The 27,021-nt window shown below is 35.6% G+C and overlaps 1 protein-coding gene and 1 long non-coding RNA gene across 6 annotated transcripts in view; one reads left to right on the forward strand and one right to left on the reverse strand.

Annotated features, from left to right (window-relative positions):
- LOC105384545 (peroxidase) overlaps positions 1 to 27,021 on the forward strand; it is a 112,262-nt gene that overhangs the window by 21,121 nt on the left and 64,120 nt on the right. The window contains exon 1 of one of the 4 annotated variants that reach the window (XM_048633614.1): positions 21,012 to 21,030. The exons of the other annotated variants lie outside the window; for them this stretch is intronic. The gene's annotated coding sequence lies outside the window, so the exon portion shown is untranslated. Of the gene's footprint in view, positions 1 to 21,011; positions 21,031 to 27,021 lie in introns of those variants that run through there. 4 annotated transcript variants of the gene reach the window in all.
- On the reverse strand, positions 19,235 to 20,706 carry LOC125488597. 2 transcript variants are annotated; one of them, XR_007268337.1, is made up of 3 exons: positions 20,155 to 20,706; positions 19,854 to 19,974; positions 19,235 to 19,399 (listed from the first exon to the last, which is right to left on the reverse strand). It is a non-coding gene; the product is annotated as an uncharacterized LOC125488597 (long non-coding RNA). The 2 variants fall into 2 exon arrangements; XR_007268336.1 differs by lacking the exon at positions 20,155 to 20,706 and having other exon boundaries at positions 19,854 to 20,148.

A 27,021-nucleotide genomic window follows, 5' to 3' on the forward strand; every position in this document is an offset into this window, starting at 1 on the left:
ATAGTTTCCAATATCAGACCTATCACCTTTTTTATGGAGAAGAATAATATTTGCGTGACATAGTTTGACAGGAAGTTGGCCTTTGTAAAGTATGGTGTTGCACAAGTTGGTTATATGAGGGATGAGAGTATTTTTACCTACTTTCAGTGCTTCGGTTGTGATCCCATCTTCTCCTGGGCTTTTATCGTATTTCATACTTTTAAGGGCTGTGTAAACTTTCTGCCCTGTTATTGGTGGGATAGTGTCGGGGCACGTATATTCTATGTCAGGAAGTTCATTTTTATTGGCATCCGAATAAAGGTTCTTGTAGAATGTGGTACATATGGTGGTTATATTATCTCTATGGCTGTGTTTAACACCGTTCTCATCTTTGAGGCAATTTATCCGTTTTGGTCCTGTTGGCTCCCATTTTGGCATTACGAAGAGAATGGTGTTTTTCTATTGCAATCTGAACTAATTTGGTGTTATATGATCTAATGTCTTTTCTGATGCTACGTTTAACTATTCTGTCAATATGATTGTATTCAGGAGAACATCTTGCGTATGATTCTCTTTCATTGATTAGGGCTATTGTTTCAGTGGTGAGTTTATTGTCGTTAATCCTGTTCTGTTTTACTTTTTTACTTGCATCATAAATACTCTTCTTTATATTATTAAACTGATTGTCTACATCTTCTATATCTATTTCTAGACATTTAAATTAATTTGAAAGTTCGAGGTTAAATTGATCGGCATTTTGGATGAGGGTATGTTTGTTGAGCCTTTTTATTTGTTTGGTGAATAGTAGTTTCCGGTGAATTTTTATATCGAAGGAAACTCTCGCACGTAAGGGTCTATGGTCGGAACTGCATTTAAATTTGTTAATAACGGATACGTCTTTGATAATTGATTGATTTGATGACAGGATGAAATCTATTTCGTTTTTGGTTATGGAGTCGAGAGAGACCCACGTCCAACGACGTTGTGCTTTTTTATAGAAAAAGCTATTACTAACTTTCAGGCTTTGACCGAAGGCGAACTGAAGCAGACGCGTGCCACGTTCATTACGGCATCCAAGCCCGTGTGGTCCGAGTGTATCTGCGTTGTCCAGTTCTTGCCTTTTGCCCAACTTAGCATTGAAGTCACCGAGAACCATGGTCCATGTGCCCCGGTGCTCGACACAGGCCTTGTTCAGAAGGTCGTAGTAGCTCTCTACTTCGTCGTCCGTATGCGAAGATGTTGGTGCATATGTTTGGATGAGGGTCAGTGTATGTTTTTGTGATATTTGAAATTTGGTTACATTAGGGCAAAACACCCAGTAACTGACCACCTTAAGGGAGTTGTTCCAGTAATTTGTCTGTAGCGGGCTCAATTCTTATCGCTTATTAAATCCGATTTTTGTTTTAAAAACTAGAATAACAGAGCTACATTCCTGAGTAAATAGCAAACATGTAGAAGTTACTCATTTTTTTATATATTTTTGCAAACAAAAAGTAGTGATTTTCCCAGTAACTGACCACTAAAATCTAGTTACTGACCACACACGATGCCAGTAACTGACCACCAATTTAAAATGGTTTAAAAATGGAATTATCATTAAATCTTATCATTATTTATTTATTTGATTACTTCATGTAATAGTACCGATCCTCTGGTCTCTTTTAATGTGTGACACATCACTATTGCTCAAGGTTTCTTAACTGAAAAGTGCATTAAATTAATTCATCAGCTTAATGCATAATTCAAATGATATTATATCCTAATAATCAACCATTTATTTATTATAAACACAAGTTTATGCATTTTGTTAAATACTAAAAACAAAGAAGTAAACACACATGCACATAGTGAGCACGCATTTTAAATTTACAGCTTTCAGGGAGATTAAGAGGCCCCAATGTAGTACCTTCAGATAAGTCATAGAAAGGGCGATTTTGTTTGTCTGGAACAAGCCAGGATCAGTGGGACAGGCCCATGAAGCATTCATGGTGCCAAAACGAGCATTTTCTTAAATATAAAGTAGCGAATCCAAGCGCTAAAGCGGGTCTTTTCCATATTCGGTATCAACTGATGAGGAGGAGGAATCGTGGCGGATTGTATTGTCGACCTGGGAAAATATGAATTTCCCCAGGTAGGTCCTTTCAGGGATGTAGGACCAGAGACAGATGATTTCATTATTGCTGAAACCCCACCCAGAGACTTTCAGTGCGGGTATAAGAGTCATTGAGGCTAGCCATTGTAATTTTGACTGAATCAGATATTGGAGGTTAGTTTTTCAGGATACAAAGATGGATGCCTTGACGAACGGGATTTCAATGACTTTGTTGACTATTTAACTGGAATATTTATGATGCTGTTGAAACGTGCTTTCGTAGGTAAGTATTTTGCCAAAGACATGAGTAGTCATTTCTGCAAGGGGGACAGGGAATCTTTGCCTGGTTGAAGAGGCGTCACTGAAACAGAACATCGCTGTACTTTCTGCATTTTCCGCTGCTGGACTAATGTGTCCGCCAATGATGCTATAACGTTGCCAGTGGATTCCGGATAGTTGTGGTATCGGTTCCAAATGGCTGGGGTGTTGGTCGTGGTAACAACTTATAGAAGAATGCCACATTTCTTGTGTGCCAATTTTACCGTTCTGTTTGAAATCCGTTGGCCGTTCATAATGCCATTGAAGGGCGTGTTGGTGCACCAGCTGAGGGTGCTAGCATTGTAGTGATGCTTTCTTTTTCCTATTTTGCTGAAGTGGCTCTACCTGTCTTAGGACAAATGTGTAGGCGCGTTTCGTCGGTAACGTATATTCTGGTTGGGTCATTAATAGCGTCATTGAGGTCTTGTTCGCCAAGTGCTTTTGTGCTTGGGGAACCAATTTCATCTGGTTCACAAGCGCTGGCATTGGTTAGGTACGCCTTCAGCTGTTCTGAAGATAGCATTTGAGTATCTTTTCATAGAGTGAGATGGTGAAAGCCATTTGTCGCCTGGTCTTGCATTCTTGAAGGGACTGCTCCAAGGATTATCTTTAAGGAAAAATGGTGACATCTGTCTTTATCCTGGAGAATCCACATTATCCTAGGCTGATAGTATGCTCCACTAGCGTTTTTATCTTCCTCATCAGCTAATACCGAATCTGGAACAAACTTGGACTTTGTGTTTGAATTTCCTATATTTTAAAAGGTGCTTACATGTCACCCTGAATTATTTTGGAATGTCTTGTTGATCCTAGTTTGTCTCAGACAAGTGGAATTGCCTTTTCTATACTTTTTTTGCTATCTTGGCGCTTCTTCATCTCGCTGAAAGCTGTAAAAATATGTCATATATAATAATACCAGTAACTGACCACCAATTTACCCAATAACTGACCACCTATGTCAGTAAATGGAAGGAGTAAAGATAGAATGCTCATATTTTGACACAAGAAAATGGCACATATGAGCTATAATATTACGTACTTATTTTGCCTAAATTCGGCTTCAAGCAAAAATCCCAATAACCGACATAGGTGGTCAGTTATTGGAAAATCGCTGTTTTGTCGTCCAGTAACTGTCAACCCCATTAAATACAATCAAACGGGAAATAACAAGCTGAATCTTATCAAAAACGTAATCTTTATAATTAAATCTATATGGTATAATTTTTTCTTTTATTGATTTCAATATTTTTCATGGTAAAATTTACGATCAAAAAATTCACTTACCTTAACAAATACGTTAGTCACAACTGCAATTTACTCGGTTCGCGCGCCAACTGAACTTTTTCGATCGCTCACTATCCATCTGTTGGCGGCTGGCAAAATCTTTTGTATCAGTAATGCTCTCAATGAACCACTAAATAGACTGGATGTTCACTAGATGGCCCTGCTTGGCTACATTTCTTATTTATTGGAGTTGAAGAGGAAGGTGGTCAGTTACTGGCACATGGTCAGTTACTGGGTGTTTTGCCCTATCTATCACTAATTAGCTAAAAGTAGGTACTTACTGAGATAGTATGCAAAAATACACTCTACTCTTCTGGCAATCTTTGCAGGTCCAAGAGATTATGGATTTCTTATTAATTTTAGAAATACACTCCTTCTGCTTGAGTTAATTGTAATTATACCCACAGATCGGATCGTCTCACGAAACACAATTGTACAATAAATAGGTATTGTGTAACTACAGTAATTGTTCGCCAAGACCATAAGTAACTCATTATATCATTATATCACAAATTTTAAATACGAGTAGGTATAACCCGTTATTAATGGTCAAAGCGAAGGTAGAATACATTTCAATTAAATGTTCCATGATCACGCCAACTGTTAAGTACCTACCTAATTACAAAGGCATTAAGTAACGACACTTTGGGAAACCGCCTGATATTATAGTGGAAAATGAAGTTGTGCAGAATGACTTTCGGCTATCTCATTGTTGAAAAATTATGTTGCTTTAGGGCTGATTTTTCAATGGTCAGATAAGTGTTATCTGAAGAATAAATTTGTTGCTGTCATTGTCTAATACAAACATTCAGATGTGACAGCAACAGTTTTATTCCTCAGATAACACTTATCTGACTATTGAAAAATCAGCCCTTAGTTAATCTTCCTTTCCATCGTCGATATAATTATTATTATGATACTGGTTATAATATTCTAGTCTTTGGTTCGGATATAATGATAATGTAAGTAGGTACCTTTACAAAGTGTAAAGGTACCTACTAACCCGATTTATTGGGTATACTTACCGAATATTCTTCCATTCAATTCGACCCGGCACTTTTCACCACTTCAGCCAATTATTATGATTGCTACGAACCACTGTCGTGGAATGGGATTGGTTATCAACATAATCAGTACATATACTTGTGCACTGCCGATTATGCTTCAACCCTGGTCGGAGTGCGGTTGTTTCCGTAGTATGCGGTGGCTAACTTGGCAATTAGTGTATTATAAGTTCTTGGATTAGCCTGCTTGTAGTTGTGGATTTGTAGAGTTGTGAATCCATACGTGTAGGTATAGGGCCTGTCGTAGTGACTAATATTTATCCTAATCCTAACTGTAACTGTCTGTCTGTCTGTCTGTCTGTCTGTCTGTTACTCTTTCACGCCAAAACTACTGAACGGATTTGAATGAAATTTGGTATACATACGGTCTAGACCCTAGGATAGAACATAGGCTACTTTTTATCCCGGAATTCCCACGGGAAAACTTTTTAAGGCGAAGCGAAGCGCGCGGGAACAGCTAGTATTCCTATAATTTAAAATCAATAATACCGCCCCGGAAATACTTTAATTCCCATGAAAATTGCCGCTCTACATTTTTTGTCCCAGCAATTAAGTTGTTATTGGTGTGCCTGAGCAAATAGAGAGTAATTTCCACTGATTTTCCTTCCTTTTGTCTGCGATCGTGACCTCTAAGTGTCAATACTTTCTGTCGCAATGTCTGCCCATCTGTGCCCCTCTTCCGGTCTTTGTGAGATCCGGCGAAATTAATTTACCTCAATATAGTTGCCTTTTTTATTCACTTTTGCCTTTTCTGTTCCTTTCTGTTTAAGTAACCTACATTACACCAGACTGGTGACACAAAAAGTTCATGTTGGATTTTTTTATCTGCACTCTATACAGGGTGTTGCAAAAAGGGTATACTGATCCGAAACGTACATGTGCAGCATGTTATATCTAAGCCCTAAGAACGGAGAGTAGTTTGTAAAAATTGACGTTCATCAGAAAATTTTATATTTATACGATGAATAAAAATATTTGATTTTGACTTTGACTTTGCCGGAAAATTTAATCAGAATTTTGAAATGGTTTCGGCTAAGTATACCCTTTTAGCAACACCCTGTATATATATCATTATAATCTTTGTTGTGGCTCTTTACAATAATTGATTATTTAGAATCGATACGAATAGCATAAAATAACACTTTGAGGTTATTAACTCCCAGTCTTCTTAGCGAATCGGTGAAAAACACTAGCTCTAGCTATTGCCTAGGGCACTCTCAGTGAGCACATACCATATTTAAACATCAGACTTCATAGATCTCTGAAATGAGAAATTTTCAAGTAAATTTTCTAGCGTCACTCTGGATTTCACTGAAAGTATATCATTCGTAGTAGCTAAGGTACCAAGCGGAATTTCAGGCTATTGTGTAAACTTATTTCACTTCAGCTAACCGTGTGATATATTGACTTTTATATAAACCTACTTACATTTTCGCGCGCGCCATTTTAAGTTAGGTAACGTAATGTGTCAGAGTCAAAGTTAAACTTATGTGCTTTGAGAGGGAAAACTAGAAAATATTAGATTTTGAGTCGAAAAACCCGTGGTACGTATAACTAGGAATTAACTAAATACCTGACTGAAGAATATTTTTTTAGAAGAGAACTGCTTACAAAGCTCGTATACACAGCTTCTGTTGTTCATAATATCGATATCGGGTAAATTATAACACTGTGTTGGATCGAACACTCTTAAAAACATCCACCCAATATACCTACCTCACATAGAAAAAATATAAAACACCTTTTTCGGGTCATTTTCCTTTAAAAACGGTTTTCCCGTTTCTACACCATTCGGCCGTGTAATCAACTAATTGGGAAAACGGCAAGAACGACTCATGCTATACAAGGGGATTACTACAGCTTACAAAAATTTAACTAATATTATGAGTTTTCACGTAAAATTGTTTCGTTTAATGCAACGTGGTTAGCGCAACAACTCTTCTGAACTTTGTTTTTTCCTTCGGATCCACGACTCTACCTCGTTACGTACCTACATAGGTATTGCATGACAGCTTTCTCACGTAAATTTTTCGAAATCTATACAGAATGTTTAAAAAATAAAAGGTTCTGAACCAATTTTTGACTACAATTTTTTTTTCATTATCGCTAAATTTATTATAAGAGGTGAGATTTCCTTTCGTTTATTGAAACCCGCCCGTGTGTTCACTACTAATCGTCAAGTAAATAAATATGTGGGGACACGACGGTAGGTACCTAGTAGTTCAGCTGCACCTTATACATGTTTGCTTTACGGAATTAACATGATTATTCAGCTCGTGCGGGTCGTATAGCGGCAATAGTGTGGACCTTATTGTAGGCTTTTTTTACATGTTGCTATCACATAACTATGTAGCTAAGTTATTTTTTTATTTATGGACGGCAACGTAGGTATGTACTCATATATAGAACCTACTGTAAACTCATTCATACGTGACTAACACTATGGATAACATCTGGTAGAAAAACAACTAACTATCTAATTTGCAGATGTAAGTATAAATACGTATACTTACACATATTGATGTCGATTCAGAAACCACAAAATTACACTCATAGGCTATGAAAAAGTTCCACCCACAAGATCCCGCCAACAAACGACCCCAATTTTTTCAAACATCTTATTTAAATTTTTAACAAAATGTTACCGTTTTTCAATATCTTGATATTCTGTTAAATGTACTTCAATATTGCAGAAGGCGTCATTAAGCTAGCCTTTACCGTTAGGGAATAATTTGGGTTTTTTTCATTGGAACCTTTTCATTGCCCGTGAGTGTATTTTCAGCAATGTCAAACTATTAATTTCGCCAGTAGAAAATGAAATGTTTTTTTGAAGGTTTGTGTCGTGAGAATCGACGTTATCTACGCAAAATTTTACAATTCCCGACAAATTGAAAGTGATTGCGATGGATATAACAGCGATAAGGCAGTCGTTAGTTTTAATATTTTAACACCAAAACCAAGTTCGTCAGCACTACCTCCAAGTGCAAAACGATCAACAAAATTGATTTTAAATAATAATAATAATAATAATGTCCTCCTAGCCGAATTTCGACCACGGCGGCCAATCTCAATTGAGATCAGCCATCCACGCAGGAGTAGATTATAGTGCCCAAGTGTGTGCGCAGTACACAGGAGCACTCTCTGTTCCATCACTCTCATAACCCAACGGGACGGATTGACCGACACGACTGGAGAGAGCTAGGCGCAGGACCGACTGCTTTACATCCATCCGACAGCATGGATCGTTTCACTGTTTCGGACATCAGGTGATCAGCCTTCTATGTCCTAACCAAACTTAGAACCACAATTTAGAAACACAAATTGATGGTCCCACCCGGGAATCGAACCCGGGACCTCTGGGTCATGAAGCGAAGCTTCTACCACTAGACCACAGAGGCAGTCAAGTGATTTTAAATATGTTTTATTTGATGATGATGATAATAAATTATAGTTTATTATATTTTGTATTATTAGTATGTAGGTATTAGGTATATTATTATATAATTTAGGAATTTATTTATATGTATATATTATATATATAGTAGGTATATAATTTGTATAGTTATTGTGTACAAGTAAGTATATCTGTTTCTCGATTAAAGTAAATAAACTTATCTCCTCTCAGCCTATCGCACTACCAACCACTTTCTCGACATCACCAAAGGTTAACTGGTAGAGAATGCTACTAGCATTAAGTTCGCCTTTGTACAATGTTTTTTTTATGTGTAATAAAGAAATTATAATAGTAATTTAACCGCACTAGGTACAGCTAATCATAAGTTCAAGGAAAATGGCCGCAGCCTTCCTTTAAATTTGCCTCATAGCAAACAATTTTAATGGAATGGTCGGGTCTTTGTTGATAATATTTAATGAATATTAATAGGATATGGGGCCCCTCTGTCTTTTGGGACTCTCCTCATTTCGTAAGTAATTATTTACATGTCCTTTAACTGTGATCTCTTAATTAAAGAGGCGTATATTTTTATTAAAATGCAGTTTATATAGGGGTGTTATTTATTCGTGATTTTCCTGAAGGTCCATAGGAACTCGATATATTGATAACTAAAGGAAGATATATGAAATTAAGTGTTGAAGGAGTTTGTAAACTCAGCCAATGGTTTAGTTTTCTATTGTCTATAGTAGATAATTATGTCAATAAAAAAAAGTCACTTTGTACTTCCTCTAATACTTTCATGTCTCGTGTATGAAACTAATCTTCAATATATCTTTACAATCCTTTGGAATCCACTGGTTTTTCTTATAAAACCCAACATTAAGAAAATAAACATGGAACAGCTGTTTATTGTTTTCTTTCTCTTGAAATTAAAACGTAAACTAAAGTTGGTTTTTTAATATCAGGTACTAAATGGACAGATTCTGAACGGTTCATCAACAATCGATTGTCCCGCGATTAAGTGACGCATCGTTCTATTGGCGGGACAATCGACTGTTGATGAAGACTTCAGAATCTGTCAATTTAGTATCTGAGACTGAGATGAAAATCAGACTTTAGTATAACCTACTATAGGAGCACCAAGAAACTCCGCCCCTGGCCTTCCTCATTTAACTAACTAATATTTATAGGTTTATAGGTTCGTTTAAACACCCTTGACCTGGTCTTAGAAGCATTATTTGCTGGATATTACTAGTAATATAAAATAAAGCACTTTAAATAAAACATAACTTTTATTATCTAAAAGTACCAATAAAATAAATAGAAAAAACAAAAATAATTGAAGGTTAATAGTACTACCACGACAGTACATAATAATAATCTAACAACATCTCATAACTTTTGGCAAATGCGATTTTGTATGAAGTCATATTGCCCTTGCCCTCTTAACTTGATAAAGGAAGTATTATTACTTATAAGCTTAATTAGAGCTCCAAAACGGAAGGACTGATTTGGATGAATATGATGTAATCCAGTAGCGGTAAAATGTACATAATTATATGTATAAGTATTAAGCAATAGCAGAAACCGTAGTAATGCTTATAACTATGATAGATATGTAGGTAGAGGATAATACAGTGGTTGAAATAGGCCCTAAAGTCTGTTTATGTATGCGTTTACCTGGCGTTACATGTTTCCAATTTCTTCAATGACTCTGATTACTTAATTTGATTAAAAAATCCAATATACCACTTGATTGGTTATTCATTGCGGGTTTTTGCTCTTACTGACTATGAGTGGACTGCATTCATGATTGAATTTTAGCTACGATAGATCTTTTTACGATATTTTTGTTACGATAGATCCTGTGAACTTTATTCTTAACTAGCTGTTCCCGCGAGCTTCGCTTTAAAAAGTTTTCCCGTGGGAAAACCGCGATAAAAACCTATGTTCTTTCTCAGGGTCTAGACTATCTGCATACCAAATTTCATTCAAATCCGTTCAGTAGTTTTGGCGTGAAAGAGTAACAGACACACAGACAGACACAGTTACTTTCGCATTTATAATATTAGTTAGGATATGAGGTGCACTAACTTTTGCCGCCTGTCTCCGTGTTGCCTTAATTGTCTAGGCTTGAATGGCTTGTGTGTTAGTACAATTGAAGATAATTATCTGAAATGTAGGTATATTCAAGACCAAAGAACACAAAATATATTTTTCTCTGTTTGTCTTAGAAAGAGAGAATAAGAATTTTATTTTATCTAATTAATTTGATATCAGCAGAATCAACTGAATATATGTGTCAGCCTGAAACTTTCAGGGTCAAAAACCTTATTTACCAGAGAAGATATATGTTAGGTAAGAAAAGTTTTATTTTGCCAAAGGGTCGGGTCACGACACTCACGATGAAATGGGCTGAAGGAAAAACTGCCATTGTTCCCTACGTGAGAGCATTATGAAAGCCGAAGTTAATCCGCCGATTAAGGCGAAAAATAGTTTAATAGCACATCCATATAATAAGTATGTACAGTACACATATTATGTATTTATTTTAATTTATTTTTTCAATTCTTTATTGTCTTACCATCATAACATCTGGTGTTGCTGTTTTTTTATTCCGGTTACTCTGCTGCTTAAATTGACCCTGAAAACACAAATTATATTTATTATATTCTATTTTATGTTGAGTACCTATACACAATATTTTTTATAATATATTAATGTCCACTAATATAATTATAGTCCATACTGTTTAGATATCTATTTATATTTTACCCGTCGTCGACATGACTTATTAATTATTTACCTACTACTTATTTCTAATTTCTGTGTTCCTATTGTCTTTTATTGCACCACAGTAATAATATTATTATTCTCTTACCTTTTATTTTGGTCAACGCAGCCTTCATCACGTAATGAAATTAACATTATGTATCACTTTAGGTACTTATACACTGGAGCATAATGATTGTTGCTAGCTGTTCGTGGGGTACTTCATATGGTAGGTATCCGGGCTGGGTGCGCGGGCGCCGCCTCGTCCCGTTATCTACGCACGGCTGGCGGGATGACGCGGGCACACTGAACGGGTCACGCCCGGATACTGAAAAATATTTTCACGCTGCAGGCTGTGGCTGTGGGTGCCGTTTCATAATGGCTACCCGCCAATGCTTATAAGTAAGTAGGCGGTACCATGATCGGCTGGCATTGTAAACCGGCTAATAGTACCTACTACTATTGTGCACTTTTATTTACTTTTAGTTTATGTTTTGTATTTCTACTCATTCTACCCTTTCTAATATTTATATTTATTACTTAATACAGATTGTACATATTACATTTTATCTATATACCTACCTACCTTACACAAACACTGTCTCACCCACTATTTATTTATTTCTTTCCACAATTATAACCTATGTAATTATTAATATCTTATCACATAACACAACTCATCATAATTAATATATATATACCAACTTCGCGTTTGTGACTGAGGTCAACACAAGGGCCAGCTGAAAACCAGCGCTGTGGCCTCACTGTCCATAGCATATGCTGAGCTGGTGCCGTTTTGACACTCTGGACAGTAACCTTTATTTGTTTTGTTTGTTCTATATTAAGTTTTCTTTTTATTTTGTTGTTGTTTCTTTTTATTTATTTTTTGTCTTATTATTCTGTCTCAGTGTGTCAAATAAATGTATCTTTCTTTCTTTCTTTCTTCTTTCTATTGCACAAATATAATATAATATATGCACAAAATGTGGGCTTAATGCTAAGAGCATTTTCTACCAGCCAACCTACAGGAGGTACAGGAAAAATGGTACAAAGATGTGCAATGCAATGCATAAACATACTCTATAATTTTTTTATGGAAATAATATTTTGGTTTTATACGAAGGAACGAAGGGTCAAATTATTATGTTTCAAATACGTATTTGTTGAAAGAAAATCAATAGCTGCTGCAATATCGTAAAATGATGAAATGATTAAAAACGTTTTAGTAGTTATAAGAGTGACTTTATTGGTAAGGTAGTGTAGTTAATCAAGTCATATCCGCCCTTTACCACACTACCGGTCCTACTGATAGAAATATGCACGTAAATTAAGTAACTTTAACTTGTTATCAATAGATAAAACTCAGTTAAGTGCCTACGAAAATTATACAAACCAACTTCATGTGTACAGTGTAAGGGGAAAACCTGACCCTTTCAGCAAGTATATCACACTGAGAGTGGTCAAGTTTATGTGCTACACACTGTACATAATCCTAAAGGTACTCCAGTTCTCGCACAATAAAACATTGAAACATTTATCACTTTTAGGTCGGCTCGGATTTCCTCAGGGACGTTATCAGAAGGAATCCTATCATTCCCTTTATACATAATTGAAAGAAACCACAGTAGAAATGAATATAGACAGAATATAGTAGATATGGCTATGTCGAATATCGGTCAGGCACGTTATTCTGGGACAATTGGCGTTTACAATGCGATAGTTCCTGGAGGGTTACTCTTTACAAACGAAAGACAAATGAACGATAGATGTCGTGCAATCTGCACAACGAGATAAAGTCGGTCGGTCGTGGCTCGCGATGCAGCGCACCAAATCTTCGTTTTTCATCATATAAGTGACAGTGTCAGTCTTGTGCGCGTTTCAAATACGTCGTGTGCTATGCCTTTAAGAGCTGATTTTTCAATGGGCAGATAAACGTTATCTGAGGAATACAATTATTGCTGTCACTGTCTAATATAAATATTCAGATGTGACAGTATCACGACAATTCCTCAGATAACGTTTATCCATTGAAAAATCAACCCTAAAGCGTTCGAATTAATTCAAATAGATATACGTATAGGTGTACCGAGACGTCTTGGGTCTTTGGGGAAAAAACATCCTAATCGTTCGATATTTACGAGAACATTGGGTCTTGAGTTTTAGGGATAAAATATTTTCTAACTTTGCAATGGGTAAAATATGCCACTTAGATATTTTTTCTCAAAAATAAATGAAGAGTAAGATCGTATCGCGCCAGTCAGTGTTAGAAATTACAAAGAATAATAAAATTGTGGTAGGGCCACGATAAACCATTTTTAATTTTTAACAGACTTCAAGAAAAGGAGAACATGGTCAATCCGTCTGTATGTATGTTTTTTATGTTCGTCCACCGATTTCTTTGGTGTTATCTTGTGGCACTTGTTTCTGTTGCAAAGTTAGCCTTCACAGACACTACAGCCTCCACCCCTGTATGTCCGTCACACTGAGCTATATACCTGTGTCAATTTGAGAATAATTTATGGACGAATTACAAAATAAAATGTTGAGCATAACAACGTAACAGCCCGCCTAGCCGGTTATCAATCAATCAGAAACTTATTAAATTGAAATAGTTTAGTTTAGGGTTGCTACATAGGGCCACTTCACTTTCGAATGTGGAAATGTCATTAATATGCAGTTATTGACAGTTGTAGAGTATATCTTTTGGTCACGAACGGTGGGTCACAGACTTTGTTCTTACGCAATAGGGCACCCTACATACACTTTGCTGTGGCAGACAAACCGTTTCTAGGGCTTTATCTGTTTTTACTATCTGAATGTCCTTTAAGTTTATAGCCAGTGCTGAGTGGTGGGTTCCTTGTCTAAGGTCTATTGTTAGTCGCGAAAGGCAGCGACGACCCGGGGCAATCTGTGGGGTTACCACCACCGAAAATTTGCAATTAACTAGCAGCGTCGCTCTCTTATCAAATCTGACGTAACTTGTATGGATCTGACAGAGGTTTGGTAAGCGGATGGCGCTGCTTATGGATTATTAACTGCTAATGTATCAGTTATGGTACGGTTACTGGTGGTTATAGGTACGTAGAGAGAGCGTTTACTTTTGTGCCGGGTTCGAATCCCAGTGACCAGCGTGTGTGCCGCTTTGTGTCGGTGTCTTTACACTCATTGATATAACCCAAAAATTTGGGCTTGTAAAAGAAATAGGTAACCTAGCTTTATTTTGTGTCGAAACAAGAAGACACGAAAGAATTCAATCAAACCTACATACCTATACCTACGTAAGGCCTACATCATGTAGGTCACATTTGGCGAGGCCGAGGGTAAGAAATGTACCTACATCTTGTAACTTTTTGGAAATAACTTTAAAGAGTCATGTAATTATTCTTCTGTTTGAAACCGACAGGGATTGATTTATAAATTAAACATCATCTCCATATAAAATTCATGACAGATGTGTCAAAAGTCAATCAGTACTCCCTGGTTATGCTCTAACCGACTATGGAGAAATTGACACTTATTCTACTCTTCTGATTCTGAACAGTACCTATACCTACATGTATACAAAATGTTTTATATGTCAATATTATCAATTAATATGTCATATTTGTGCTCTGGAGACAATAAATCAGTCATTTGATCATGAAAGCGTTAGTGATGCTTCCGGAGTGAGGATTAGCAATTGACTGCGCAATCCATCACATCACACAACACACACGTATTCGTGAATGAGAGACGACAGACGGATAGGTTTAGCCAACTGATGAAGGCTTTAAATATTCGTAGTGAAGGTGATAAAACAGACCAACAAAATAGTTTTTCTTTCTTTCTACTAAATGCTGGCGCATTTTATCAAAGTCAAAGTCAAATATTTTTATTCATCGTAAAAATAAAAAAAATTCTGATGAACGTCAATTTTTACAAACTACTCTCGTTTTTACTATAGTAGTTAGGACATTAGTGAGAATAATAAATTTTACTTATTACCTACATACCTTCGCATGTTATTTTGAGTTAGCAGAATATGAGTACTTTTGGATATAAGACAAACTAAGTCTATAGATCTTTTTAAATCTAAAGTTCGTCTCCACTACCTCCAAGAGCAGAACATTCTGCCTAACTGATCCCTATCTGTGTGATGATGATGATGATAGTAATTTTATGTATGTATTTATGTAATGTATTTTATTTAGGTATCATGTCTATATTTATATTGTATAGATAGGTATATATTAAGATATTAATATTTCGGTTAAGTACTCAATATAAACCATCTTCTTTCTTCAAAGCCTTAAGCACTACCAATCACTTTTTCAACATCACCAAAGGTTAACTGGTAGAAAATGCTGCTAGCATTAAGTTCGCCTTTGTACCAATTTACTTTGTGCAATAAAGAATTTAATAATAATAATGAGTATACTTCGTTTCATCGAAATCCGAAAACAGGAAAAAAAGTTATCGTAACCTATTTTATTTTGATTCCGGAAATTCCACAGGCGAACCTTTTAGCTCAAATACAGGCAGCACACACATCTAGCGGTGTTTGCTATTATACAGTTGCGAAAACAACTAATTTTACGTTTCAGTATCAGTTTCAGTGAATACGGCTCATAATGACATTGTTCTAGTGCCGGATAGTTCCGTGATTTCATGAAATGTTTCACTAAAATTGAATAGGCCGAAATAGCTCAGCAATAACCAATTTTTATTTTTTTAGTTTCACAGTGGTAAAAATATACCTACATACTTACCGACAAACTACTGTTATACCAGACCTATACCTATTTAATTTGTAATAATATTGACAGTATAGTGTGTTTTATTCAATGACAAAAGAAAAAAATCGTCATTGGTTTTATTATCATGCGTCTCACTCTCCAGTAAAATTATTTATGCTCAAAAATATTACACGTCACGACCCACAGTCAAATATATTTTTTCCTACTTGAAACGGTTCTCAGTTTAAACCATTCTATAACTGGATCTAAAGCTTTTTATTACTTAACTTATCTAATTATAAAACAAATTACAAAGTTAGATTATATTTTTGTGCCGTTTCCCGTGGATTTGTCTGATGTATGGGGAGCGATGGGGAAGGGATGAGGATTGCTTTACGATTCGAACTTTCAGGTTCAGTCCTGGCCAGAGCCAGTTGAACATTGTTCTTATGTTGGAATGGTAATTAATTTGTTAAGTTGAACTCGTGAAAAAAAGCCACAGTAAATTTTAATAAAATTTATTTTTGTATTTTTTTTTTATGTAAAAGTATGTTATTTTTAAAATTTTGCGGGCAGTTTACCTATTGGCCATTATAAACAAGACTCTAAGGGTGCTTTTCCACCAGAGATGTGCTATGCTACGATGCTATGGATGCGTTTGATATCCACCAATCATATTATTGGTGCACATAGCTTAGCACTGGTGGAAACGGATTCAACTAAGATATGTTTTTTGTATGGAATGATGCGTGCTATGGATGTGTGCTATGGATGCGTGCTATGGATATGTGCTATGGACCATCGCGAGTGGTGTAGCTATGGCGCCGCCGCCCCCGTCGTTTCCCTACTATCGATACATAGCATAGCTCGAGATGCGCATCTTTCTCGCACAGCTACTTTGCGGCGGCGCATCTTCGTAGCGCATCTTCCTCGCACAGCTACCTAGCGTAGTATTGGTGGAAACGGTCACATATTTTCGTAGCGTAGATATCACATCTTCGCAGCATAGCTGCATAGCACATCTCTGGTGGAAAAGCACCCTAAAAATTTCTAGCGGAGATGGCAAAGGCTTATTTACAAGTTTCAATACCTAGCCTAAATAAACAAAGGTAAAGCCTAAATAAAGAAAGAAAAGTAAATAAAAAATACTGGATCGGTAATAAAACTGTGGAAAAAAATCCTCTGGAGTCTCGTTTATTGACGGATCGAAAGGTGTCTCAGAATTCATTTTCCACGTCAGGGAACTTCAATGGCCGATAATTTAACGTCCCACGTGTTGGCATATTCCTTACCGTTTTAAATCGATTAGTGAATGTGTGGTGCATTGTCGCACGGAAAGCTGGTTTCTAATCACCACATAACGTATGTATTTTCAGAGCTTCAAGTTTGAAAGTGAAGTCAGATTCGAATGTAATTAGGATTCAAATTTCACCTCGTTATTGTCGGTCAGTCTTGATTGACATAATGTATAGACAGACATAAGTACATAGGGCAATAAATTTATGCCATCAGTCTCATTTTTACCTTCGCGGTAGGTACGTAACTCTAAAAGGGTCTGCTTTTGGACCAACGCACCTTAATATTCTACAAAGTCAAAGACACCTACTTTTATCTTATAGCGTTTTATGAAATATGAAAAGTGTTTCAGTATCTTTGAGATCCCGAGCACGTACCTACAACAAAGACGGCTCGTCCAGTGGCCCGCTCATTTTACCTGTCATATTTAAAATTTCCAATATCACTTTTTAATAATTCTTTACCGCTTGTCCAAATCTACGTGCTTCCCAGGCCACAATTCTACTTAATAGGGCTTCTGCTTCATAATAAGGAGTAAACTTTCAACTTATTTTGATAGCGTATACGATTAAATATTGAATTTGCCAGCTATAACCACGTCCCCTATATAATAATTCAAAATTCAGAAAAATAATTAATGGGTCCATGAGATACAAACACACAAATATCCCTTATTGATCGGTTGTTCAAATGAAAACTCTTTTCATAAATAGAAGGTGGTATGTGCTCATCATCATGACACAACTCAGGATTTGAGATATGCATAATAAATGTCCACCAGTGATGTGATGTGATTGTGATGATGATGATAAACCTTCCAAGCCTGTGTGGTGGGCCTCAACATGGTGGTTGTTGCAGTATCGTTGCAGTGGCGATGGCGTGGCTCTAAAATTATAAGAGAAGACTTGACCCCCAGACAAAATGAAAAAGTCTAGCCAGCTGCTATAAAGAGTAGTCGTCTTCAAAGGATATTTTGTAAAATATTCTCTATTGAAATTTTAAACTAGCATAGACGATATTGTAGAGATCAAACACTGGTATCGATTCTGAAGGGCACATTCTAATTTTAACGCTGTCAAAAAACGCTTACATTCCCTCTAAATTTATTTGGCATTCTGAAGGCACCGTTTATCTCCAAAATTAGAGACGTCACTTTAAATTTTGAATCTGACAGCGTTAAAACTATTCAACTTAGGTTAGATGGTCGAATTGGTATTCTGAAGGTCGCATTTTTAGCGATGTCAACGTAAAATTAGCAACTTTCTTCCTAAATTTAAAAGGGGTCTGGAAAGGTGCCTCTTAAAATTATACTAAAATTTCTAAAAGTAAAACCGTGAAATATATGGGAAATCGTTGTTGTAGGTGCATAAATATGGATTTAATCTGGAGTTTAGGTCTTCCTTAAGTAAGTTAAGCAAATTTCAGTGATATAAGTGTACTGTTTTATGAAGAAATAAATATGTGAAATTACCCCTTATTTGTGTTATTTTTACCAACCCTGAGAGTACAAATTGTGACGAAAATCAACCAAAGTAGGGCTCTTGTTGATAGGATGCTTCCTTATAAGCACCTAGTAAGTACCTTATTAGGTAGGTACAATAAAACTTAATTATTCCTTGTGTACAGGTAGAATATATTTAATCTATTTACTAACCTAAAATATGGTTATAAACCAAAAATAAAGCTGAAAATGGATTAAACTATGTATCTAAGTATAGGTAAGAAGTTGCTTACAATCAACAGGCTACGTAGGTACTTTAAAAAGGTATGTAAGTAGGAGAAATCATTAAGTTTAGGTTACCTATCTTGATTACTGAAATAGAGGTGAGTACCTAGGTAAGTAGGTTTTTTTATTATTACTCATGTAAGTATCATAGGACTCTACATCTCTTCTCAAAGAAAAGTACCTACTTACTACAAAACTTCTTATCAAAATCCTGTTGCCTATGATAAGATGAACAGTAGGGCTAATTCTTAATAATTGTAATGATTATGATCAGTACATATCTTTCTAACTAGCTAATAATAAAGCAGGTAGATGTACTTGGCTCAATTTGAGTATTCTTACCTAAGTATAATGATTATCATAACATAGGAACTAAAGAGTTAAGTAATGGGAACCTATACTGATCAGGTCATCTCCCCTCTATCCAAACAAATTAATGGTTATGATGTTGGCAGCAATAAAACTTTTTGCATTGTTAAAGTAACCAAAAGTCAATCTTTGAAATAATTAATAGAGGGGGTTTGTTAGCTTTACTAACTAAGTTTATTCACTGCCAACTAAGTTTTATTACCACTAGAAAATGAAAGTAACACAATTTAGAGAAGCTTTATTTCATTTTATAACATAGTCACATGTATCTATCAAAGTTCTTTTGTATGAAATATAATAATCTTGTTTATTATATGCACTGACGAGTCTTGGAAGAGGTCGCTTCGAGAAGACAAGATTTTATAATCCTTCCTGGGTTTCAATTTAGTTCTGTAACAATAATAATATGATAAGTATATGAATAACATTAACTAAATTGAATAATTTATAATATTTTTCACTACACCACATAGTGCACTGCATAAAACAAACTGTATGTATAGGTAGGTTGGTACCAAGATAGACTTTGATGCAATCAGCGGTAGACAATTAATGAGACTGGCTAATCGTCTCCTGCCCACTGGCCCGACGACCTTAGGCGGGTAGCCAGTAGTGGCTGGATGAGGAAGGCCGAGGACAGAGTGTTGTGGCGCTCCTTGGGAGAGGCCTATGTCCAGCAGTGGATGATTATGGGCTGATGATGAATCGTTTCACCGCTAAGAGAGATTGAAGTACTTAAGTATCTTTAACACTCAATCATTTAATTTTGTAAATTTTGTAAGTAAGTACTTACATGGGTTTTTCTTTTTTTTCACTCTATTACATAGTAAGTATAAATACTAACCTTCTGTTTAGGTAACTTAGATAGTCCGAACGGGAATGCGACTGGATCCTTTCATACTTGTTGATGCAGGTGTTGTGTTTCATATAACTTGCTGGCTGATGTTTTAAGGTTATGTTTGCATCTGAAATTATAAAATATTTCGTAAGCAAATATACACGAATAAGCAGAATATGAATAAGGTGCGAATTTCTCATTTTATATAATGGATTTGCACAAAATCTTCGTAACAATCAACACGAATTCCAAAGACGAATCCGTCAAGTTACATGTACTTAAACATTTCACTATGTTTATGGCTTACCTTATAGGAAAACTTGTGTAAATTAATGAAAACCTTTGTAAGCAAGTAGCTATCACGGATAATTTAAGATCTTTCGTATCGTATTTATCACCATCGAATTTTTTCCCGGCAATCGGAGAAAGAAAACAATGAAAAAGTCAATGTATTTTTTTGGGGTTGCCAGTAATTTATTTCTAAATTACCTATAATGAGTCACATTGGAAACACTAATAGTTATGCTTTTCACGATAATAATAGGCTGTAAATGCATTTAGTATATTTTTAAATATATTTTTAACATGTTTTTATGTATTTAAAGTAAAATAAGATTAAAAAAATAAAATAACGACTATATTTCCATGATATCTATATTTCGCTGCCATCATTTGGTATTTGTCCTAAGTATGGGAACACTCATTTTAAAGACGTCAAATCAGCCTATTAAATTTAGTTGGCCGTTAAAATCGTTGCCTTCAGAATAGCAAAAATTAGCGCTGTCAGTTAAATTTAGAAATTTTAGCTCATTTTAAAATTAGGAAGTGTGCCCTTCAGAATCGATACCACTGTAAAGGTTATAAAGTTTTTAGATGAAAACTAATTTGAATTCAAATTTAAATAGACGTGTTTCTGGGTATTTTCAGCGTGTTATTTTTGGGAGTGTTGTTACTTTGAGATAATCATTTCTACATAATATCCGTTTAGATAGGACTATGCCATCCAAAATACAGGTTTCCGTTGTAGTTTAGTTCCTAAACTTTATAGGTAGATACTATTACGGGTATAATATTATCTATTTCAAATAAGATACCTAATCTTAATACTTAAATATATATATTTTTTTTTCAGGTAAGTTGAAAGAGCTGACCTACAGTTTTATAAATAAAAAAACCGATATCAGTAAGTAATACAAAATAATTAATTTATGTGCTTTTCTTTGAGTTTTTTTGTTATGAATTAGATAAAGAGTCGATATATGTGTACATAATACTTTCTGGCAACGGCGTTTAATACATAGTTCATAAATAAAACCCTCGTTCGACCCTTACAGAATCAATTTCGTATTACAAAGGGCTGCAGGATTAAAGATAAGTCCACTTGTACTTATCTGTCGATGGGATGACTCGGGATGAGCAACACTTTAGCTAAGTGAACGTGTTTTTATTTTTAAAATACTAAGTTACATCATATATAATACGTCCACCAATAACAGCACCGTATTTATGGCTAAACGCGATATCTATGTTGATAACGAACCCGTGCAGCAGCAGCTGAGTAATACATATATAACAACAACATTGGCTCACTACTAACTATTTCTGTTAATAACACTTAATACACAATTCGATGAGGTATAGAAAGTAATCAAGGCCCTTTAGTGGTCCAGACTTAGGCGAAACTTATATAAGTTGGAACTGGGCCAAGGATTTAGTGGTTCTTGGACGAGTACCTTACCTATGTTCTATCAAAATGGATGTGAAATCAGTTTATTGGTGCGGAACAGTTGAGATAAAAGCACCCGGAGCTACGGAAATTTATTATTAATAGCTGTAATCGAAAAATCAACATGTATACCAGTGTTAGATTACATTATAATTCTTTATATGTAAAACCAATAGCCTAACTCGTTGAATAACCCCGCCATCATGAAGAAATGGCTCACGGGGTTGATTTTATTGAAATAACTCTTTTTTACTTTACTTTACTCGCGGCCATGTAGGTAATTCCCCTATATTTCGCATCGAGGGCATAAATTAAGACAGTGCCAATATACACTACATAATTTGTGGTAATTTAACGATAAAAAAGGTTCTTTGAAAAACAGATTGGTAATTACGAAATGATCCCCTGAGGGACCGTAACGAACCGTCAAATGTACCTATAGTCTATCGAAAATTTCAATCGATATCTGTTATTCCTCCTAGCTCTATTGCCAATTTTAATAATTTGAAACGAATGGTTATTTATTGAATAAAAAACATGCTGCCAATCTCTGTAATAATAATTAGATGATGCCATGATTTTATAACTTTTATACCTAACTGTACCTACCCAATTACCCATGGATAACCCACAACGAAAAAAAACATCCCCTAAGAAAATATGTTTTCTTTTTACTTGATGTGAATCGATCCACCCATTTCTGCCTCACAAATACACCCATCAAACCCATAACCTCCTTCTTTTCTAACAGCTGTTAAAAAAAAAGGCTAACATACATTACATTACATTTTACGGTACATTTTAATAGACTGGTGATACAAAGAGTGTCTATAAATGTAAGTCGCGCTATTTAGCCGTTGAAACTTTCTTGTTCGCGTCTTGTTTCTATGACATCCACGTTTCTTAATAACTTGACAAAATCCCCTGAGAATGGAAGGTACAGTTCAAGTCAAAACGATTTTAGTCCCAATTTAAATGTTCATGCATAAATTAGATGTTTACAAAAACAATAAGTACGTGACCTTAGTTATAATAATATTATAATACTTACCTATAAACCAAAATATAATATGAAGTATAGTTTGGATATTAATCATCAAAGTCAAGTTCCAGTTGATAAAAAAATGACAAGAAATCAAAAAGTAGAAGTACCAAATATTTATTTCGTCTTTGCGCAACATTATGCATTGTCCAGCCTTTGTCCAGCAATGTAGGTATGTAACTGTACTATTCTAACTTGTTGTAAGTTTATGTGAGCAAAGCCGCTGCAATATAATGGATACGTAAATTATCTTGGCTATCTTACTGACTGTACCTGACTTTTGTAGTTGGAATGGTCTCGGGAGTAATATTGGCAAAGTTCGAAGGAAGCACGTCTCTCTAGCAAGTCTATGATAAAAAATGTAATTCTTTCAGTCCCGTGTATCAGTGGAGTGATGTTGGAAGCCCTTTTATGGTAATGGCGCTTCGATGAGTTGACGTTATTAGAAACTTGAACAGTTAGGGTATCAATTGGCTACCGACGACGTTAGCTTGTAGCCAATAGCAGACAACGTCGTACCGCTATAATATGACAACTGCTGGACCATAGACTAATATTAGTGTATTAGTCTATGGCTGGACTATTCTTCTACTTAAAAAACTGTCACATAAAATCGCAATGTCATTTTCTTAGGCTTCGGCACTTTCATTCTTTAATTTTATTTTCATTTATTTTTCAGATAATTTATTTCCATTCATTGCAATATCGTCTAAATTTGTATGAGGAATCGAAATAACTAGTATAACTAGCCTATTAATTTCTTAATGGCATTAAGTTTTATATTACTGCTCCATAGGATATCCTGTGACTTTTTAGGACATCTGTAGAATGCGACAGCACTGCTATTTAGGTACAGTCACAGCCATATATTGCAACGTGCGGCACTCGTACATTTCCGTGATTGGTTAACTATTTGGATTGAATTTATCGTTGTAAGAGTTGACAGCCCAATTGAACTGTCAGCGCTCTAGTTCGAAGCCAATTTTCTTCTTGTTGGTAGAAATAATCTACAAACTTCTGAGAAAGACTGATGCCACACTGGCCCCGCGCGAACTTGTTAAGACAACCATTTTCGGATTCAAATTGTATTGCATTTGACACTAATTACTTCGTAAATGTTACTTCCTTTTTGACTTCGAGACAGGGCCCCTGGCTGGTTGTTGTGTGTTCGTTGCGTTTGCGTTGCGTCGACTGAGCGGTGGCGTTACGATGCGATGCGTTGCCGTGCCGTACTTCATTAAAAAGCCTAGAACGCGAGCCTACTTACCTACTACTTAGAGTTATTAATCCGGTCAAAAGTTGAAGTAGCAGCAGATTAGAGTAAAATTTAAATTATATTATTTTAAAACGAAGTGGCTCCCTACCACGGCCATTAATTTACTTTTTTGCTGCGTAAATTTTTCGTGAGTTATGATATTTTTTATCAAAGAAGAGATTAAAAGTGACGAAGCTCCGAACCTTTTATAATTAACGGAAACCTACCTATTTAATTGGAAGGGAAATTCAATGTTATCTAGAGTAGCTATGGTTTATTAAATAAAATTAATTAAGTAACAACTTATAAGCAGTATACAATATTTTAAAATTATAAAAGTGATCATTTAAAAAAAACATATCCTCCCAGTGTTGGTTCCAGTGTTGGCTCTTTGGAGTAAAATTTATCTCACAGAAAATGAAAGTGTACCTCACAGAGTGAACTACATATACTCGTACATATAATTGTATATTTAAAAAGTCGTCTAACCAGTTTGTCTGTCCTTGAAACGAAAAAACGTGCAATAACATCGACCATGTGCTTGTCCATTACATAAAACTATTACTATTGAAGTCGGCTGATCAAGCCAAGTTCAACCTTTCTCGAATAATTATTTTATTATGATATTGTGCTTAAAAGCTCTTACGGGGTGTCAGAAAAAGTGTAAGTAAGATAATACGATTATTAATTGTATTAATCAACATCGCCCTTGTCAATTCTGTCATATTAATGTTAAAATCACCTAAAAAGTATACATAAGTACTAGTAACTAAAGGTTACCCACGGCACAGGCTTAGCCAAGTGTGCTAAACTAAAATTATTGTATTTGCACACTTTACAATTTACAATTTTATGTAAAAGTTTATTTTCATTTTTGCACGTATCGTTTCAAGAAGTACCTACCTAGGGTCGTACAAAATGTATATTACATATACAGTTAAAACCAATATAATGTAAGTATTATAAAACAGCACTAACATAAAAGGGTTTAGCATTTTCAGTCGATAAAACAAAGGACGATACTTACTTACACCAGCAACAACATTAACCGTGAGATCCAGTCTGATATGAAATAGGTTTGCAAGCAAGTTGACTTTATCGTATTTACGTAGTCGACAGGGTCCCCGATAGAATTATGTTTGCATTTACGAAGAAGGTGTGAATACGAACAGAGGGGTTACTCTCTAAATCAACGAACGAACGAACGAGAACTATCACGCAATCGGCACGCTTAATACAACGAGAAAGAGTCACGGTTCGCGGTGCAGTTTTGTTTTCTGAAGCTTAGGAGCACTGCGACAACCACGACTCTACCTAATTGTGTTAAGGGGCCGTCCATTAATCACGTGAGGCTCAAAGGCGGGGGGGGGAGGAGGTACAGAAAACCTCACGAAACATCACGAGGGGGGAAGGGGGGTCTGGTTAGACATCACGTGTATTAACTTTTTGTCAAAAAGCGCTCTCTAAAATCTGGTCCCAAACCTCACCAAATATCACCAGGGGGGAGGGGGGGGTCAAAAAATGAGAAAAACGACCTCACGTGATTAATGGACGGCCCCTAAGCGTGCCGACTGCGTGACCATTTTTGTCCGTTTGTTCGTCGATTTAGAAAGTGACCCCCCCAGGTCAGGAGGGTCACTTTACAGGGTGACAAATGTGGAGTTACGGAGTGTTCTACATGACTCTATCTCGATGCATTAAACGTAAGTATTTCCTACTATATCTCCTTCTTATTTCGTCAAGCAAGAGTAGCCCTGAGTCTATATGGGAATGTACCAACTACCGATGTATAAAGCTATGTGACACTATTTAATACGAAGATTACGAGTACGACTACGAGAAATATTATTTTAGTCTCCTGTTATGTTTAAATGACTTGCCTATACTGCTATACTAATACAGACAATAGTTATTGTATTATTAAATCAACGGTTATTTGCTAGTCTGCCATCGTGGTTCGAATGATAGTGAATGCCAGGCGAGCTCCGGGCTAACATTAGCCCATTTACTAACTTTAGGGTGGCATTTAGGCTCTAGGTCTAGACTCTGCACAGTTTGTAGCTCTCAGCTTTCTTTATATTTACCCAAACAGTTAGTCTAATTAGTATAGATGTCTCTGGGCTTTCTTATCTAAGCTTTTAAGTTTCGTCACTGTAACTAAGTATTAAAATAAATTATGAGTTGTATCTTTCATTTGTTCCGTAAAATCTATGTTTTGTGTTTGTGTCAGTATAATGGCATTGAAGATGCATTTTTTTTATTCACTCCTGGGCAATGAAAAGATTCCTGAGAAAATCACCAAAATTACCCATAAATGGAAAAGGCTTAAACTTAATGACGCCTTCTGCAAGATTGAAATACATTTAACAGAGCATCAGGATATTACCTACCAACTAAAAACGGTAATATTTTGTTCGAATTTTAAATTAAATGTTTGCAAAAAATGAGGTCGTTTGGTGTCGGCATTTTGTGAGTGGAACTTTTTCATTGCCCGTGAGTGTGATAAAAATTACCTAATAGAGTTTCAAGTGTTTATATGCATAAAAAGAAGGATACATTTTTCGTGTTTTGGGTACAATAATTATAACGTAATTTTATTTATATAAAGCCTAGTCAAGTGAATAGTAACAGCCAATCGACTATTACTGTATCTATAATATTAGCGCGCTCTGATAAAAATAAGTTTAAGTACTTATATGACCAGGAAATTAAAAGTATTGTTACAGCAAAAACACCATGAAATGGTACCAAGGTCTTTAAAGTGTGTACCTACACTTTTTTCAACTTTTAATTATTGAAATGACACATTTTTAGAACTTTATCAGTAAATCCGAATCAGTGATCAAACAATTTTAAGCGATTAGAAATATTATACCTAATTAAGTTAGTGTCGTTGTGCATTCGTCACACAAAGAAGAATTCGTCACGACGTAAAAACAAACATTATCAAAATATAGTCTTGTCACCTTGATTTCCGGTTGGCCAGTCAGAATTGAGTTAGAGTGGTTTTGAGGTTTACATAAATGTAGTAAAGAAGGTAATTAAATCGATTAATTAGTTATGTGCATCGATTGAAAATTAATTTGGTTATGGGCATAGGCGATAGGATGACAATTTTATAGTCGGTTTTTTGATTTATGTGTAAGGTTGC

The sequence above is a fragment of the Plutella xylostella genome, chromosome 6 (genome assembly GCF_932276165.1).
Source record: "Plutella xylostella chromosome 6, ilPluXylo3.1, whole genome shotgun sequence".
NCBI lineage: Eukaryota > Metazoa > Arthropoda > Insecta > Lepidoptera > Plutellidae > Plutella > Plutella xylostella.